The following is a 16,651-nucleotide window of genomic DNA, read 5'->3' on the forward strand; positions in this document are numbered from 1 at the left end:
GGTATGGTACACCTCTGCCGATACCAAGAAAATAGAAGAATGCTTCACAGACAAAGGAAAATTGACGAATTATACGGAATCGAAATGAACCGTGTTCAACAGCAACTCGTAGCAGCGTAGCGAGGACGCTCCGTTTTAAGGAGGAGGGTAGTTAACGACATAGCCTCACTGCAGGTCACATACATCATGATAAGCGCTTACTTGTAAACAACATCTAAACAATAGAACTTGTTTTGACATGCATTATCACGAACTGCAATGGACAAACACTGCAACAATAGAAATGCACTATCACTACAACAAACAATAACAACCCAAATAGTTATCTACTAGTAAACAGTAAACAACAGGCATCTCAATAGTTATTGCGATAACAACCGACGCATCTCAATAGTATAAGTAGCACTAAGATTTATGTAAACAAGTCAGTCTAAAGAATGTAATTAAAGAACTCGCACTTCAGCGTAGTAAATAAATATATTTTTTAGTCTCATATCGTAAAGCGATATTAACTCGCGCCTATGTACCTCAAAAAGCTGAAATTTTTCATGAGGTACTTAAGCGGGTTTTACTGTATGTATTTCTGATATGTTGGCATTTACATATTTAAAAAGTTGCATGTACACATGCAAATACACATCGTTTAAGAACACTTTTAACGAGAGCAAGTGCATTCAGACAACATTTCCCATGGGAAAAGTCGTAATGCTTTACGTGCGTGATAAATAATGTAATGTATTTGTTATGAATTCTAGATTATATTATTGTTTAATATCTAATCTAATGTATCCAAAAAGTCGCAGCAAATTCATATTAAATCGCATTCTTTCCTGCATTACTGGTAATGCAAAATTGAATGCCACACTTTTCCGCGAACATCGCCTTGGGAAAAATAACGCATTTTCGAATGTGAAAACGGCAGTTATACTAATTATTTTTTCGATTACTATACATTACATTTTCCCACTGCGTTACTTTGGAAAAAGAATCTTGTCCACCACCAAAAGTAAACATCAAGGCTATACCATAAAAAGATACAGTAAAACCCGCTTAAGTACCTCATGAAAAATTTCAGCTTTTTGAGGTAATTATGCGGGTTGGGTACTTAAAAGAACTCGCTTAAGTACCTCGAGGTAATTAATAATTACTGATTTAGTTACATCTTCTTGTTAACTTACATAAATAAATCCTTGAATAAAACATGAAAATTTAATGAAGTAAACGTAGTTTAAAACCAAGATCGTAGCATTATTTAAACACATAAACACTTAAATTAAAACTTTATTTCAAAAAATATTCGAAGCAATGTTATGTAATTTTTTCAATAATTCAATTCTTTGAAAAGTCCTTGATTATACATATTGTTACATGCATACAGTGTTGAACATATCATTTCAAATTCAAAATGATATTGTTTTTCGCTTAAGTTTATTTATTAATTTTTAAGAGGTTTCAATTAAAATACAGTTCATTCCCTAAAAAATACCATATCAACCTAAGCTTAAAATTTTGTAGAACACTGGAAATTCATCAAAATTTCAAATTTTTTTTTCAAAGTGTTTATACCCCATTCAATGTTAAAGTGGCTATAAATTACTATTGATTTTTCAGATTTTTTTTTGCCGAAGGTGTTGCGGTTTTCTCCATATAAAAATAAATTGTGTATATTAATTATATGGATGCAAATGCGACAAAAGAAATTCTAAAAAATCAATGGTAATTTTTAGCCACTAGAGACTTGGATGTCTGTACACTGATGGTGGCAATTGATATCGATTGTAGCGCTGCCACTGAATTTCAAAATGTTAATATTTTAAGAAATTTGTTAAGAGCACGTAAAAGGGCAAAATTATAAAAAAAATGGTAAATGGGGTTCGAAAAATTTAGGTACTTAGGCGGGTTGGGTGAATAAGCGGGGAGGTACTTAAGAGAGGGATTTACTTCAGATTGCATTAAAAAATTCACGGTGCCCAAAAATCTTCGTTACTCAAGCGGGTTAGGTACTTAAGCGGGTTTCACTGTAGTGTCAAGTACCTTGGGATGACAGTAGATAGGACACATACCTGGAAAAAGCATATAGAAAATAAAATATCTCAAGCGAAACTCAAACAAGCAAGCCTTCAACGATTTATAGGACACAAATCTAAATTAAGCCTAGATAAAAAGATGTTGCTTTTTAATATTTATTTATTTATTTATTTATTTATTTATTTATTTAGTCTACAGAAAAATGTTTTCTTACAGACAGTTGAGATAAAAAGATTTAGAATATTTAAGTATGTGTGATACATTACAGAGTGAAATAATTATAAATATTAACTTGTAAAGATAACAATGATATTCAATAGCAATTTGGGTAGCTGGCGAGGCCTTGTCTCCAGTCTACTTTTGTGTGCGGCGGGCGGAAAGACCTAGTTTCCGCTCCGCCCTGTTTACAGGCCGTTGATCATGGTCGGAAAGGCCGAGCTTCCGATCCATGTTCCCGTAGTCGTTACTTTGTAAGTGAGGCAGGCGAAAAGTCCTAGTTTCCGCTCCACGCTATAGACGAACTGTTGGGCGAGGTCGGAAAGGCCGAGTTTCCGATCCCTGCTCCTATTGTCTTACGCGGTCGCGGAAATATACGAAGCCGTTACAATTGTACTAAGCAGTCATAGATATTGTGTAATTTTTTCGTTCACGGTTGCAGATATTAGTTTATTTAGTTAACTTGTTGAGCAATGTTTTCTTTATTACAAAAAGCGATTCAGATATGTCGATGCAATCATAATGCTTGTTAAAATCTTGGCATAAACACCGAAAAGCATCATGCATTTCAAAGTTTGATTTACAAATACTCAACACAATAGGTTTAAAATGTCTCGTGGGTCTTGTAGGAATACAAAAATTTATCTCACTCAGTAAAAAGGGACTACTGACCATCCCGTTCATTAATTTAATTAAAAAAAGAACACCAAGCATCTCTCTACGACTCTGAAGCGTCGGCAAATCTATAAGCTTCAGGCGATCCTTGTAGGGTGGGAGATTTTTAGACGAGTCCCAACATAAATTTTTGAGGGCAAATAACAGGAACTGTTTCTGCACTGATTCGAGCCTGTCACTATGAATTTGATAGCTAGGATTCCATACTATAGATGCATACTCCAAAATCGGTCTAACTAGAGAGGTAAAGAGAACTTTAGTGACATAAGGATCGTTGAACTCCTTGGCCCAGCGCTTAAGAAAAGCCAACAATCCTCTAGCCCTAATCACGCAGGAGTTTATGTGAGACTTGAATTCTAGTTTCGGATCCATAGTTACACCTAGGTCAATGAAATTGGTCACTTGCTCAACATTGTGGTCAGATATCATATACGAATTTGGATAGAACGATTTTCTAGAGAAGGTCATGAATTTACACTTTTTCAAATTTAGTGACATGGAATTTGCTTCACACCATTCGAAAATGCAGGTTAGGTCAGCTTGCAAATGCTCCCTATCTTCTGCAGTACTAATGTACTTAAAGAGCTTAACATCATCAGCGTACATTAAGCATTTCGAGTAATTCAACACCTTAGGAAGGTCATTTATAAATAAAATAAACAAGACGGGACCAATATGGCTGCCCTGAGGAACGCCGGATGTGACATGTATTGGCCGGGAGGTACAATTTTTAAAAATTACTCTTTGTTTCCTATCCACTAAGTAAGAAGAAAGCCAGCTGAGAAGAATAGGAGGGAAGCCAATTCGATCAAGTTTATATATAAGGGTTGAATGAGATACCTTGTCAAATGCCTTGCTGAAATCAGTGTAAATCACGTCCGTTCGAAGATTGTTTTTAAAACCATTAGACACATAAGTAGTGAATTCAAGAAGATTGGATACAGTTGATTTACCTTTGCAAAAACCGTGTTGCGATAGATCAATAGCAGAAGTAATAGAGTGAGATAGTTCTTCCGTAACGATTGCCTCAAAAACTTTAGCAATAGCACAAAGCTTCGCAATTCCTCTATAGTTTACGATGTTAGTCCTACTTCCATTTTTATAAAGTGGCAAGATAAACGAATCCTTCCAGGATGATGGGAAGACACCCTGTTTTAGGGAAGCATTAAAAATATTTGCCAGAGGCTTATACAAATACTCTGCACAACTTTTAATAACACTTGTGGGTATACCGTCTGGGCCAGCTGTATATGAAATTTTCAAACAATTCAAATGAATGAGGACGTCCGCAGCAGATATCGATGGAATTCGGATACAATCAAATGATGGCAGATCGAATGGGTAGCTAGATAGATTCGAATTCAGTTGGGAAGATGTAGAACTGGCAGAGTAGTTTGACTCGAAGAAACCAGCAAACATATCGGCAATAATATTTTCGTCACTGGAAACTAAGTCATTTAACTTCAATGTTGAGGGATAACCGTTAGTCTTACGCTTTGTGTTCACAAATGCGTAAAACGATTTGGGATTAGAAACTATATTGAGCCGAACCCTGTTAATATAATTATTGTAACACTTTTTGTTCAATACATTGTATTTATGCCTAAGAATGGAGTACGCGGAGTAGTGAGAAGACAAGCCAGATTTTTTAAAAAGCTTAAATGCTTTGGATTTTTGATTTTTTAAGCGTTTCAATTCGCCAGTAAACCACTGAGCGTTAGACGTTACGTTAGCTTCCTTAACAAGAGGAATGATTTTACTGAAAATGTGGCGTAAGGAATTGCTAAAATGTAAGGCACTATCTTCAGCATTCCCATCATACTGGGGCCAAGTTATCTTCGATATCTCTAACCTAAGTTTATTATAATCTGCTGTTTTAAATGAGTAACGCTCCGCTCTTGATTTTTTACTGATAAAGCAACATGAGTTGCGTGAATTTAACAAGGACAATTCTAGTGGTGGGTGGTGAGAATCAACAGGGGTAATCAAAGCATAGCTAGGGGCTATTGTGACGTTGGAAACATCGTCCACAAAAACTAAATCCAGACATTTACCTAAGTTATTACTAACAGAGTTGATCTGGTAAAGACTAAGATCTGACAGATCGTTCAAAAATTGATTGAAGAGATCACGAGAGGAATTTGGTACTAGAATACCATCTATTAGATCCCAAGAAACACCCGCAAGATTGAAGTCACCCAGGACAATAACAGTATCGGAGGGCTTCACCATGGCATGTAGAGAGAGCAGTAAGGAGGAGTGTTTTAAATAAACAGAAAGGCTCGAGTTCGGTGGTATATAAGCAGCAACAAGATAAACGCTAATAGAATGATATCTTATTCGAACGCAGAGGAATTCAACTTCATCGGTGTCAGTGAACTCAATTTCTTCAGAAGAAAGGACAGTCTGGACAGCGATTAAGACGCCTCCACCTTTTTTATTTAAACGGTCGTTTCGAAACACTTCATACTTAGGACACAAAATTTCCGAGTTGAACACATTCGGCTTGAGCCAGGTTTCAGTAAACACCAGTACTTTGAAGTCAAAATCATAGGACTGCAAGTGTAACCTTGATAGCTTTGTGTTCAAACCTCTCACATTTTGGTAGTAAATGCTAATGGTGAGGTTACTTATTAGTTTTTTGATGCCGAGGTGGAAAGCGGAAGTTGAGCCAAATTTTGCCCTTGCGGTCTAGATCTAAATTCAAATTCGCGAATGAAGGCACCGCTTGGCCAAAAAGATGGGCTCATTACTCTATCAAAGCAGTCTTCGGATATGTCTATTTTAAAAGAAGAAAAGATGACTAAACCATGTTGGGCATATGGAGTCGAGCTTTGGGGCACAGCGTGCAATTTCATTTTGAACAGACTACAAAGACTGCAGTCAAAAATTTTACGCGCAATATGCGGAGCCCCGTGGCACATTAAAAATACGAATATCCACAAAGATCTTAATGTAAATACGGTCCATGAGGATATAAGAAAGCTAAGCACCAGTTACTCAGCACGGCTAATGAAACACCCAAATCGACTATCAAGAGATCTTCGTAGCCCGAGATATACTAGCAGGCAAAAAAAATGATTTTTCCGATAACATCAAATGATGCGCAATAAAATAAATTTGTATACCCGCATTATATAAATTTCGAACCAGCCTACTAGATTGTAATTACTTAAATATAGAGAAGCGAAGGCGCGTCGTGGAAACTTGTCCAGGCAGGGCGACTCTGGAACTCGTGCTTTCAGACCGCCTTCCCAGCACGATATCCAGCGATTCTGCTGCTCAGAATCTTGTCCATTCCGGCAGCCGCAACAAATGCAATAAATATATATGTAAAAAATTTGAATTTTTAAGCATTGCCGCAGAAACTTTAAATATAATGTTAGTTTGTAAGATTTGAAAACTTTTCGTTAGTTTCGAAAGAAAGATTCAATAAATAAATACATATTATAAAAAAAAAACACCTGCTGTGCCAGCGTTATTATTGCATTTAATTCCACAACACCCAAGTTATAAAACTGTCCTACCATTCACTGCTACCGCGAGCAGAGCCGCGGGCTCAGGCTAGTTCTATCTATATCTATACTAATTATATAAAGAGAAGTCCCTTTTTTTTTGTAACAGGTAATCTCGCGAACGGCTGCTTCGATTTTCATGAAATTATGTATACAAATAGCTTTCGGTAACCACCATGTTTTAGGCTAAAAAAATTGTACTTTTTTCGGGTAGGTGGTCCAGGGACCGGTCTATTCGAAAAAATCTTATTATAGTCCGATTTGCTTAAAATTTAGTACGTAAGTAGCTTTTTAGCATATATTAGCATATATGACCCATTTTTTCCGGGAAGTGGTCCAGGGACCGCTCTATTCCAAAAAATCGCATTTATGGTCCGATTTTTTTAAAATTCGGTACGTAAGTAGTTTTTTGGCATATATTACGATATATGGTCAATTTTTTCCGAGAAGTGGACCAGGGACTGATCTGTTCGAAGAAATCGTATTTATGGTCCGATTTGCTTAAAATTCGGTGCGCAGATAGCTTTTTAGCATGTATTAGCATATGTGATCAATTTTTTCCAACAAGTGGACCAGGGGCCGATCTATTCCAAAAAATCGCATTTATGGTCCGATTTTCTTAAAATTCGGTACGTAAGTAGTTTTTTGGCATATATTACGATATATCCATTTTTTCCGAGAAGTGGACCAGGGACTGATCTATTCGAAAAAATCGTATTTACGGGCCGATTTGCTTAAAATTCGGTACGTAGGTAGCTTTTTAGCATATATTAGCATATATGATCCATTTTGTCCGAGAAGTGGACCAGGGACCGATCTGTTCGAAGAAATCGTATTTATGGTCCGATTTGCTTAAAATTCGGTACATAGGTAGCTTTTTGCCTGGATAAGCTTATAGATTCCTGTTTTCCAATTTTCATGCAATTTCGAATATAAATAGCTTTATGTAACGACCATATCAAGGGGCGAATTCGTCACTAGGCTAGATTTTTTGCGCCAATCAGAAACAACGGATACTGTCAAAATAATAATTATAATATATAATATATCTCAACTAATTTATATTTAGAAAGCCGTTTGTAAGTTTTCGCAAGGCTCGAGAGCGGCTGAACCGATTTTTTTGAAACTGCCACCTGCCGCACGTGTCCCAAGGATGGTTTTAGGCTGAAAAAAATCTATATGTAGAGGGGGCGTGCACTTCCCATACAAACCGATTTTCTCATGCTACATATCTCTGAAAGTGTGCATGGTAGAGTTTTGGAAATTGGTATGGAGATATCCGAAATCAATCGCATACCCTTGGAGAAAAATTTTAGCTATAGTAAAAAAAAAGGGGTGTGACATCTCCCATACAAACCGAATTTTTCATACTGCCTATCTTTGGAAGTGTTCATGGTAGAGTTCTGGAACTTGGTATGGAGATATACGAAATCAATCGCATACTCATGCAGAAAGAGGGCAGCTGTTGGAAAGGGGGGCGTGGCTCCTCACATATAAATCGAATTTTTATACTGCATATCTCTGAAAGTATTCATGGTACAGTACTGGAACTTCGTATGGAGATATGTATATAGTTGAAATCAAGCCCATACTCATGGAGAAAATTTTGGCTATTTGAAAAGGGGTGTGAGGCCTACAAACCTACCGACCTTTAGCTATCTTTGAATGAATTTTTTTATTCTTCTGTAGGTGTGTTTGTGAGTGAAATCCTCCTAAATGGTTGTACGGATTTTAACGAAACTTTTTGTGTATTTGAGTGGCAAAAACGTGCTGCCAAGTGGTGCTGAAGTCGAGCTATTACTAAAAATAGCCAAGTGAGAAAAGGGGCCGTGAAGGTCAGATTAAATCGACCTGTTGCACCATTGAGTATATCGAACGCTCCTGCGTTGCAATTGGCCCAATGGATGTGATTTTGAATATTATTGTGCGTTCAAACTTTTAAGGTATTTCGTCTGAAATAAGTATATGTATATTGCATTTCTGTAGAACAATGATTCACCCACCCATTTTGAAATTGCCACCTACTATACTGTAAAGCTTCTAGGACATTCACTATAGAACCGGGTCATTGTTGCCGCCAGGGAGTGAAGAGGAAAAAATTTATTTCGCTTTGCGAATAACCGTGCTATGAAATGCCGCACAACTGGTGAATTTCAAGAACGGATATAAAACTATGTTCCCATTGGCGTAATTTAGAGGTCAATCTTAATTTACGCATAAATTAATTACAAACTAAGTAATTTCGCCTTGTAAAGTCTCTCAGTAAATTAAAATGAAAGTACGTAGTTTATCTGAAACCAAGAACCAAAGCACGAACAAATCAGTGTCGGCTCTAATTTTATCTATAATAATCGAAAAAAAGTATTGTCCCACAACTGATATGTCATTGTGTTTGGACGTTTTTGTTTTTAAATATCGCGCGTGGTAGTTTGTAAAATATTTCCAGAAGCTTTCTCTTTTGATCACTCATCTAAAATCTAAAAAACTACCACAAACAGCTCAGAATATAAAAATATACGCAATTACTGACATTCGCGATCTCTTTTCGTTAAATAAACAATAACATGGGGTTGCTACAAAGCTGTCAAGACAAATAAAGAAACGCGTGTATGAACGCACTTAATTTAGTGAGGTATTTTAAACGAAACTAAGTATTTTATGTTGGTAATGTGAACTAGTTTAACACTTTCCTTAGGTTATTTAAAGCGGCAAATAACCACCAAACCTTAATCTTAGCAGACAAATGTGCCAATGGAAATCGTAAACGTGAATTGTTGGTAAAAATGTTGGACCAAAAAGTTTCAATAAAATATATAAACATTTTGGGCGGGACGAAGTTCGCCGGGTCTGCTAGTAATAAATACATACATATGTATCTTATACGACGTTTCCACGATTCGTAACTCGCTCTCCCATTCGTCATTCGCCATCCAATTGCCTACCCTTCGGATTACGTAATTCGCCATACAAAATTTTGGGAGGGAATTACCTCATTTGTAGGTAATTCAGATCGAATTACCATGCGAATGACGAAGGAATCAGTGCCGTCTCTAATATTTATCGGATATATATAGAAGTTTTTACGGCACTTTTCCTAGCTGCTGGAAAATTATTTAATAAAATAGTCTCTATATAAAATGAAATCTTTTATAATAACTTGCATTTTTGCTCAATGTTCGATAATTGCAGTACACAAAAATAATAATAAATAGCGAAGAATAGAACAAGTAGTCGAGCTGCCAAACGAGTTACGAATGTGGCGTGGAAACAGGGTAATTTTCGAATTACTTAGCGAATTACTTAGAGAGCGAATTATGAAGCGTGGAAACATCGTATTATATCAATCGAAGTCTTCAATGGGGAGAATTTGGTTAAGCTATGTTATAAATAATTTCAATAAAATCGTTAACAACCTATATAATGTCGATAAATTAGTAAATTTCCAATTTATATTGTATCGTTATTTTAATAAATTTCAACTCAATATTATATCGTTAATTTAAAAAACTTTAAGTCTATTATAGAGTCGCCTGACAAACAGTTAACTTTGAATGAAATTTACAACTGGTTTCAAAACACATTTTGCTATTTTCGGCGCAACGCTGCAACCTGGAAGGTACGTACCAGAAGTAATATAACTAATAACTGAAAGCATACATCTTATGTATATTGGATAAATATTGATATGGTTACTACTTATATATATGCTTATAAGTTTTCTTTACCTGTACAAAAAAAACAAACATAATTACTGAGCCGTATGCATATATGTACATATAATCTTATAAAATATTTAATTAAGCATATGGCTATGTTTATTCATAACACAGGCCAACAAAAATGGGAAACAATTTTGTAACCTAAAATGTTAAAGCTGTTTTTGATAGACTTTTTCATGCTGATTACGAATCCGTAAGTAAAAAGTTTCCATCACTGATAGTCATTTATTGAACAATAACAAAATACTGAAGTATTTCTTTCAATAGCACAATACTCCAGTATTTGTTATTGTTCAATAAATGACTATCAGTGATCATCAAGTCAAGGTGCTCGAATGGTATTTTCAGGGAGTAGTTCTAGGGGAGAGTTCTAGCTTTAATTTGAACCGAAGTGTAAGGTTGCATCACCTTTTGTTTTTTTGCTAGAGCTTCTCAAATATTGCAAAAAACGCGATTTTTTGATACTTTGACAACGTTTTTCTCTGGACGTGATGGAAACTTTTTACTTACTGATTCGTAATCAGCATGAAAAAGTCTATCAAAAACAGCTTTAACATTTTAGGTTACAAAACTGTTTCCCATTTTTGTTGGTCTGTGTAATTAATGACGGATATGTAGAGATATAACATATGGCGTACATAGTAATACCATCGAGGACTTACGATTACACTATGCATGCATAACAATTCTTACATTAAATGTATATCGATTTCGCAACAAAAATTGCGGCAACGTGGCCATTGGTCCGAAGTCAAAAGAGTTTTTATAGGATCACAGAATTATTCGCAGAAACTTTACGCATTCGAATGCTTGCAAAAATTACGAAGAAATCGGTATCACCTAGGATCGTGAAGAAAAATTGTACCCATAGCAAAAAGCATGTAATCCCCATTCGCTTTGAAACTTCACAAGTAATAATACCGGGCTGTGTGAGATTTTTTTTAAATTAAAACGAGAGAAAACTCTGCAGGATACTAATGTGCCTACAGTTAATTTAATAATCAGAAAGGTGTGAATGTGCAGCATTTCCCGGATACAAGCATTATCGAAAATGCACACGATATTGAAGTCCTTGGTTATATGCATTACCATCTACGTAACTCACACCAACCGAACGACTGCCATCAATTATTACATTTTCATTTAAAACAAGAACACATTGAGGTTTAATTTACTAACTGACTTCAAGAGGAGGGAGAGGTTATCAGTGCGTCGGAATATTTTTATTTATTAAGTACGTTACCGTATAACTTTATGGCCTTATTCATAAAAAATAAAGTAGCTTTATAAAAGGTTTATTAGTGAAAAATGTTTGAAAACGTCAATTTATAAAGCTCTTTAAACCTACTTCATTTTTTATGAATAAGGCCATTAAACTACAAGAACCGATTCCGGTAATTCTTATTGAATCATGAAGAAATTAACGGTAATCCTAAATTTGTATATGAGAATGGAAATCGGATTTGTTTTTGATTAAAAATTAGTTTTTTTTAAATAAATATATGTATGTTTAACTAAATTAAAGATAGTTTTGTATGCCATTATCAGGGATCATGATATTTTCCTTTTTTGCCTTTGTCGTCTATAATTAAGTGAATTAAAATTTTTTCAAAACCTGTACATATATTAAAAATAAAAGCCCTACTGCCAAACTGGTGTTGGAAAAACTCAAAGCCGTTTTTTCAGCCAACGAAGATTTGGAGGCAAAAGCAGGGGTTGATAAAATAGTAGAGGGTGTTGGAAAAACTCAAAGCCGTTTTTTCAGCCAACGAAGATTTGGAGGCAATAGCAGGGGTTGATAAAATAGTAGAGGGCGATGTTCTATATATTTCAGAGACTGAAAATTAAAGTCTTTGACATCAAAAAGGCATTAGTTTCATCTCCCATTACAGATTGTGGTTCCTCCATGATTTTTTAAAAATCTGACCTTTATCATTTTGGGCAAATAATACCGATTAATTGTGCTTTTTATTTTTTCAGGCAAAAATAAAAGTCAAAGTTACAAATCAAGTATTCCAGAGTTGTGTATTTTCGAATGTGATAGTTTTGAAGCTCCTTTCTATATTATAATAACCCTCTTATACACAAATACCACGGTTAGCTCAAATTTTATTAGAAATGTTAAAATAAAGCTATTAAAAATTTATATTAATTTACCTCATTCATTTTTCTCTTTTTAACCAACTTCAAGATTTTTATACCCGAGCGCACTTGTGCACAAGGGTATATTAATTTTGTTCACATAACGGTTGTTTGTAACAGCCAAAACGAATCGAGATAGATATAGACAAATGTATACATAAATGATCAGGATGAAAAGAGAAATCGATTAAGCTATGTCTGTCTGTCCGTCCGTGTGTCCGTCTGTCCGTCTGTCCGTGTACACGATAACTCGAGCAAAAATTGAGATATCTCAACGAAATTTGGTATGTAGGTTTCCCTTAATCCAAGGTAGGTTGGTATTGAAAATGGGCGAAATCGGACTTTAACCACGCCCACTTCCCATATAACGGTAATTTCCAGAAATACGAAAACTGCGATATTTTAGTAACTACTGAAGATAATTCACTCAAAATTGATATTTACAATAATTTTTAGACGAAAAATAAGAATATTATAAATTTTTGGAAAATGGGTGTAGCCACGCCCACTTATGGTTACATGTGTATATCTTGGTAACCGCTGCACCAATTTCTTCCAAACTTAACACAGTTGTTGGCCTTCGCACAACATACCAAATGGCCGAAACTTTTTAAAATCGGACAATAACCACGCCCACATCCCATATAACGGTAATTTAGAGAAATACAAAATCTTGGATGAATCAGTAAATATTGAAGCTAATTTATTCAAAATTGATGCTTGCAACAATTCTTTACCAAGAAATACGTTTATGGTAAAATTTTGGAAAATGGGCGTGGCACCGCCCACTTATGATCACATATAAGTATATCGGTAACCGTTCTGCCAATTTGTACCAAACTCGGTGTGGTTATTGTGCTTGCCACATATAAGCAAAACGTTGAAAATTATTGAAATCGGACTAAAATAACGGCCGCTTCTCATGTAACGGTAAATTTCAGAAATGCTTGAAACTTCAATATTTCGAAATTGAAGGACGCTAATTTACTCAATATTGATACACCTCGGCTTACCATCTAGCGGAAGGTTTCGGAAAGGTGAAAAAACATATATTTAATACTTGCGCCGGGTATTTAATGTTCGGCTCCGCCCGGACTTAGACTTTCTTACTTGTTTTATGTATGTTACCGCATAACTTTTGAGCACATTAACCGATTTCGATAATTATTTTTCTGTTGCATGAGGGGAGGTCATAATACTAATTTGGCTTAGATCCGATTGGATCACGAAGAAACGGTAACGGTACTTCTAAATTTTTATATGAGGATTGAAGTCGGTTGTGCTTTTTGCTTCAAAATTACTTGTTATTGTAGCAATTGAGTTGTACCGAGCCCTACAGAGGAATTTATATTGCATAAAGTTTATTATGAGCTTATTGAAGAGTTAAAATACAAATTTGTTAGTTCCCTTAATTGCATGCAAATTTTAAAATACGACTTCGTCTTTACACCAAAATCGTAATTTTTTCATTATTTTTGACTGACTTCAAAAAAAGGAGGATGTTATCCATCCGTCGGAATATATTTTTTTATATACATATTGTAGTGTCAAGAAAACCCGCGCTGGTTGATTATAAATCCAAGACTGACTTTTATTGAAGTAATCCAAATATATGTAAGCTAATACATGCATTATAATGTTGTAAATAGAAGTATGTATATATACATGTGTATGGGATATTAATATGCGATGGTATTTATGCGTGATTATAAGAGACATGACATCCGTCGTTTTTTACAAAATTCAAATTAGTTCAAAATTTACATTCAACATTCAAGTAAGTAAAGAAATAATAAATGAATAAAATGGTTATGGTTTTCTTCTCATGAGTAGCGACATCGTCAGGCTCCATATCGTTCAACTGGTCGAATTATCCGTCCATACCTATTTAGATTTGACAACGGGTTCAATTTCACGCTGTGGTGAGCTCGCTTTACAGATAATGTTAGAGTTATCAGGTTCCTCCAGCGCAGATCGGTTTTCTAACTCTTTATTAGATGATCGTGGATGAACAGCCACTTCCTTTTGCGTAGGTATAGTCGAAGTCGTCGGATGGATAAAGCTTTCCGTCGTCAGTCCGTACATAAAAGGAACGCGGTGAAGATGCCTTTTTTGCAGCTATGCCAGTCACCCACTCTCTATGCCCAGTTTGTAAGCGAACCTTGTCTCCAATAGAAATTGACGATGACTCTTTAGCGTGTCTATCAAAGTGCTGTTTAGTTTCATTTCTAGCAGCCAATAACTTTTGCGGTATTTCGTGTATAATTTTTGGTTTGAGAGTTTCTTTAAGCGTTGGAAGCAATGTGCGTGTGTGCCGGTTCATTAGGCGTTGAGCTGGGGATCTCAGTTCCGCACTACGAGGAGTGTTGCGATGGTTAAGAAGTGCCATATATATATCAGAATTGTCTCTTGAGCACTTGTAAAGTAAACTCTTAGCCGTTTGCACGTACCGCACTGCTAAACCGTTTGACTGCGGATATTTGGGGCTGGATGTTTGTGGCTGAATGTTCCACTGTGTGAGAAAATCTCTAAACTTCCATGAAGTGAATTGCGTTCCATTGTCGCTTTCCATAGTCGCTTGAATACCGTGAACTGCGAACCATTTCTTTAGGTGAGTTATAACTTCTTCTGACGATAAATTTTTTAGCTCTACAAAGTCAAGGAAACCAGAGTAACTATCTACAATCAAAAGATAATCTTTATTTTTGAATTTAAAGATGTCGACTGCTACTATCTCCCAGGGCAATGAAGGGATATTTTTTAAAATGAGAGGTTCTTTCGTTTTTGCTGTCTGATAGCTCTGACAGACACGGCATGATTGGACGAACTCAGTGATATCTTTTGACATGTGAACCCAAAACATTAGTTCTCTTGCTCTTTGTAGTGATCGTTGCACTCCTATGTAGATGTCCCTGGTGAATTTTGGATAACATATCTTTCTGCATAGATTTTGGAACCATAATTTTATTACCTTTGAGCAAAACACCATTTTCGTAAAAAATTTTATATAGGTAATTGTTTTCTATTATCAGGCCATCCATCTTGGCAGATTTTTATTAGCTCTTGCAACGTTTTGTCCTTTCTAGTTTCTTCCGCTAGTCTCTTTAACGACCTCTCGCCGACATCAAGAGCTTCACAAACGAATGTATCGTTGGAGACATCTTCAGCAATAGGGACATTTGAGCAATCACGGCTTAGTATATCCGCTAAGGTGAGATCCTTGCCTTTTTATAGATCACCAGCGGATCAAACTGCGAAACTCCAAAAGAATTTTCTGTAACCTACTAGGCGCACTTTCGATTGGTTTTTTAAAGATTATTTCTAAAGGCTTGTGGTCTGTTTCTATTATCAATCTTCGACCAATTATGTACTCACGAAATTTTTCGCATCCAAACTTTATTGCTGTGGCCTCTTTTTGAATCAGAGGATATAGCTGTTGTGATGCTGTTAGTGCCTTTGAGGCGTACGCAACTGGCTGATCATCTTGCAGTAATACTGCGCCTATACTTGAGTTGCTTGCATCTACCTGCAATTTGACGTCGATATTTGGGTCGTAAAACCGTAACACTGGCGCGCTGGAAACACCGATTTCAGACGTTCAAATGCAGCTTTTTGAGGTTCTGCCCAAATCCATGCGGAGTCTTTTTTAAGTAAAATCCGCAAAGGTTGCGTTATTTCGGAAAATTTATTTATAAACAAAAGACGTTGTAGCTCGGATTTATTTTTGGGTTGATTCAAATTGCGGATGGCTGTTATCTTATCCGGATCTGCACACAGCCCGTTTTGGGTTAAGAGATGACCTAGGAACTTAATTCGATTAGTAGCAAAAACACACCTTTCTTTGTTGAGCTTAAGACCACAACTCTTTAGCTTTTGCATTACTGTTTGTGTAATTTCGTGTAATTTTTCTTTAGTTTTCGCAAATATTAGAACGTCGTCCATGGATACTTCAACATTTTCAACTCCTTCTAGAAGGTCAGACATAATTTTTTTGGTATACCTCTGGTGCCGATGCCAAACCAAACGGCAATCGTTTATAAGAATATCTACCCCAAGGTGTAGCCATTGTTAAAATTTTGGACATTCGAGGAGACACTTTAATTTGCCAAAATCCGCGTTTGCAATCCAAAAGAGTAAACCACTTCGAGCCTTTAACTCTCGCTACTATCTCCTCAACTGTCTTTAGTGGGTAGTATCTTCGAATGAGATTCTTGTTTATATCTGAAGGATCAATGCAAATTCGTATTTTGTTTTTCTGTCTTATAACTACCATGGAGGAATCCGCTGGCGTAGCTTCATTAGTTTTTTCTAAAACGTTCATGCTTACCATTTTATCAATTTCCTTCTTTACTTCGT

The 16,651-nt window shown here is 35.9% G+C and overlaps 1 protein-coding gene across 1 annotated transcript in view; it reads left to right on the forward strand.

Annotated features, from left to right (window-relative positions):
• The window catches only part of LOC118745560 (flocculation protein FLO11-like), a 537,740-nt gene that overhangs the window by 505,605 nt on the left and 15,484 nt on the right, over positions 1-16,651 (forward strand). Inside the window, exon 8 of the mRNA XM_036479035.1 lies at positions 9,949-10,050. The gene's annotated coding sequence lies outside the window, so the exon portion shown is untranslated. The remainder of the gene's footprint in view (positions 1-9,948; positions 10,051-16,651) is intronic.

This window comes from Rhagoletis pomonella, unplaced genomic scaffold (assembly GCF_013731165.1).
Source record: "Rhagoletis pomonella isolate Grant_MI unplaced genomic scaffold, Rhpom_1.0 Rhpom_scaffold_00009, whole genome shotgun sequence".
NCBI classification, from domain to species: domain Eukaryota; kingdom Metazoa; phylum Arthropoda; class Insecta; order Diptera; family Tephritidae; genus Rhagoletis; species Rhagoletis pomonella.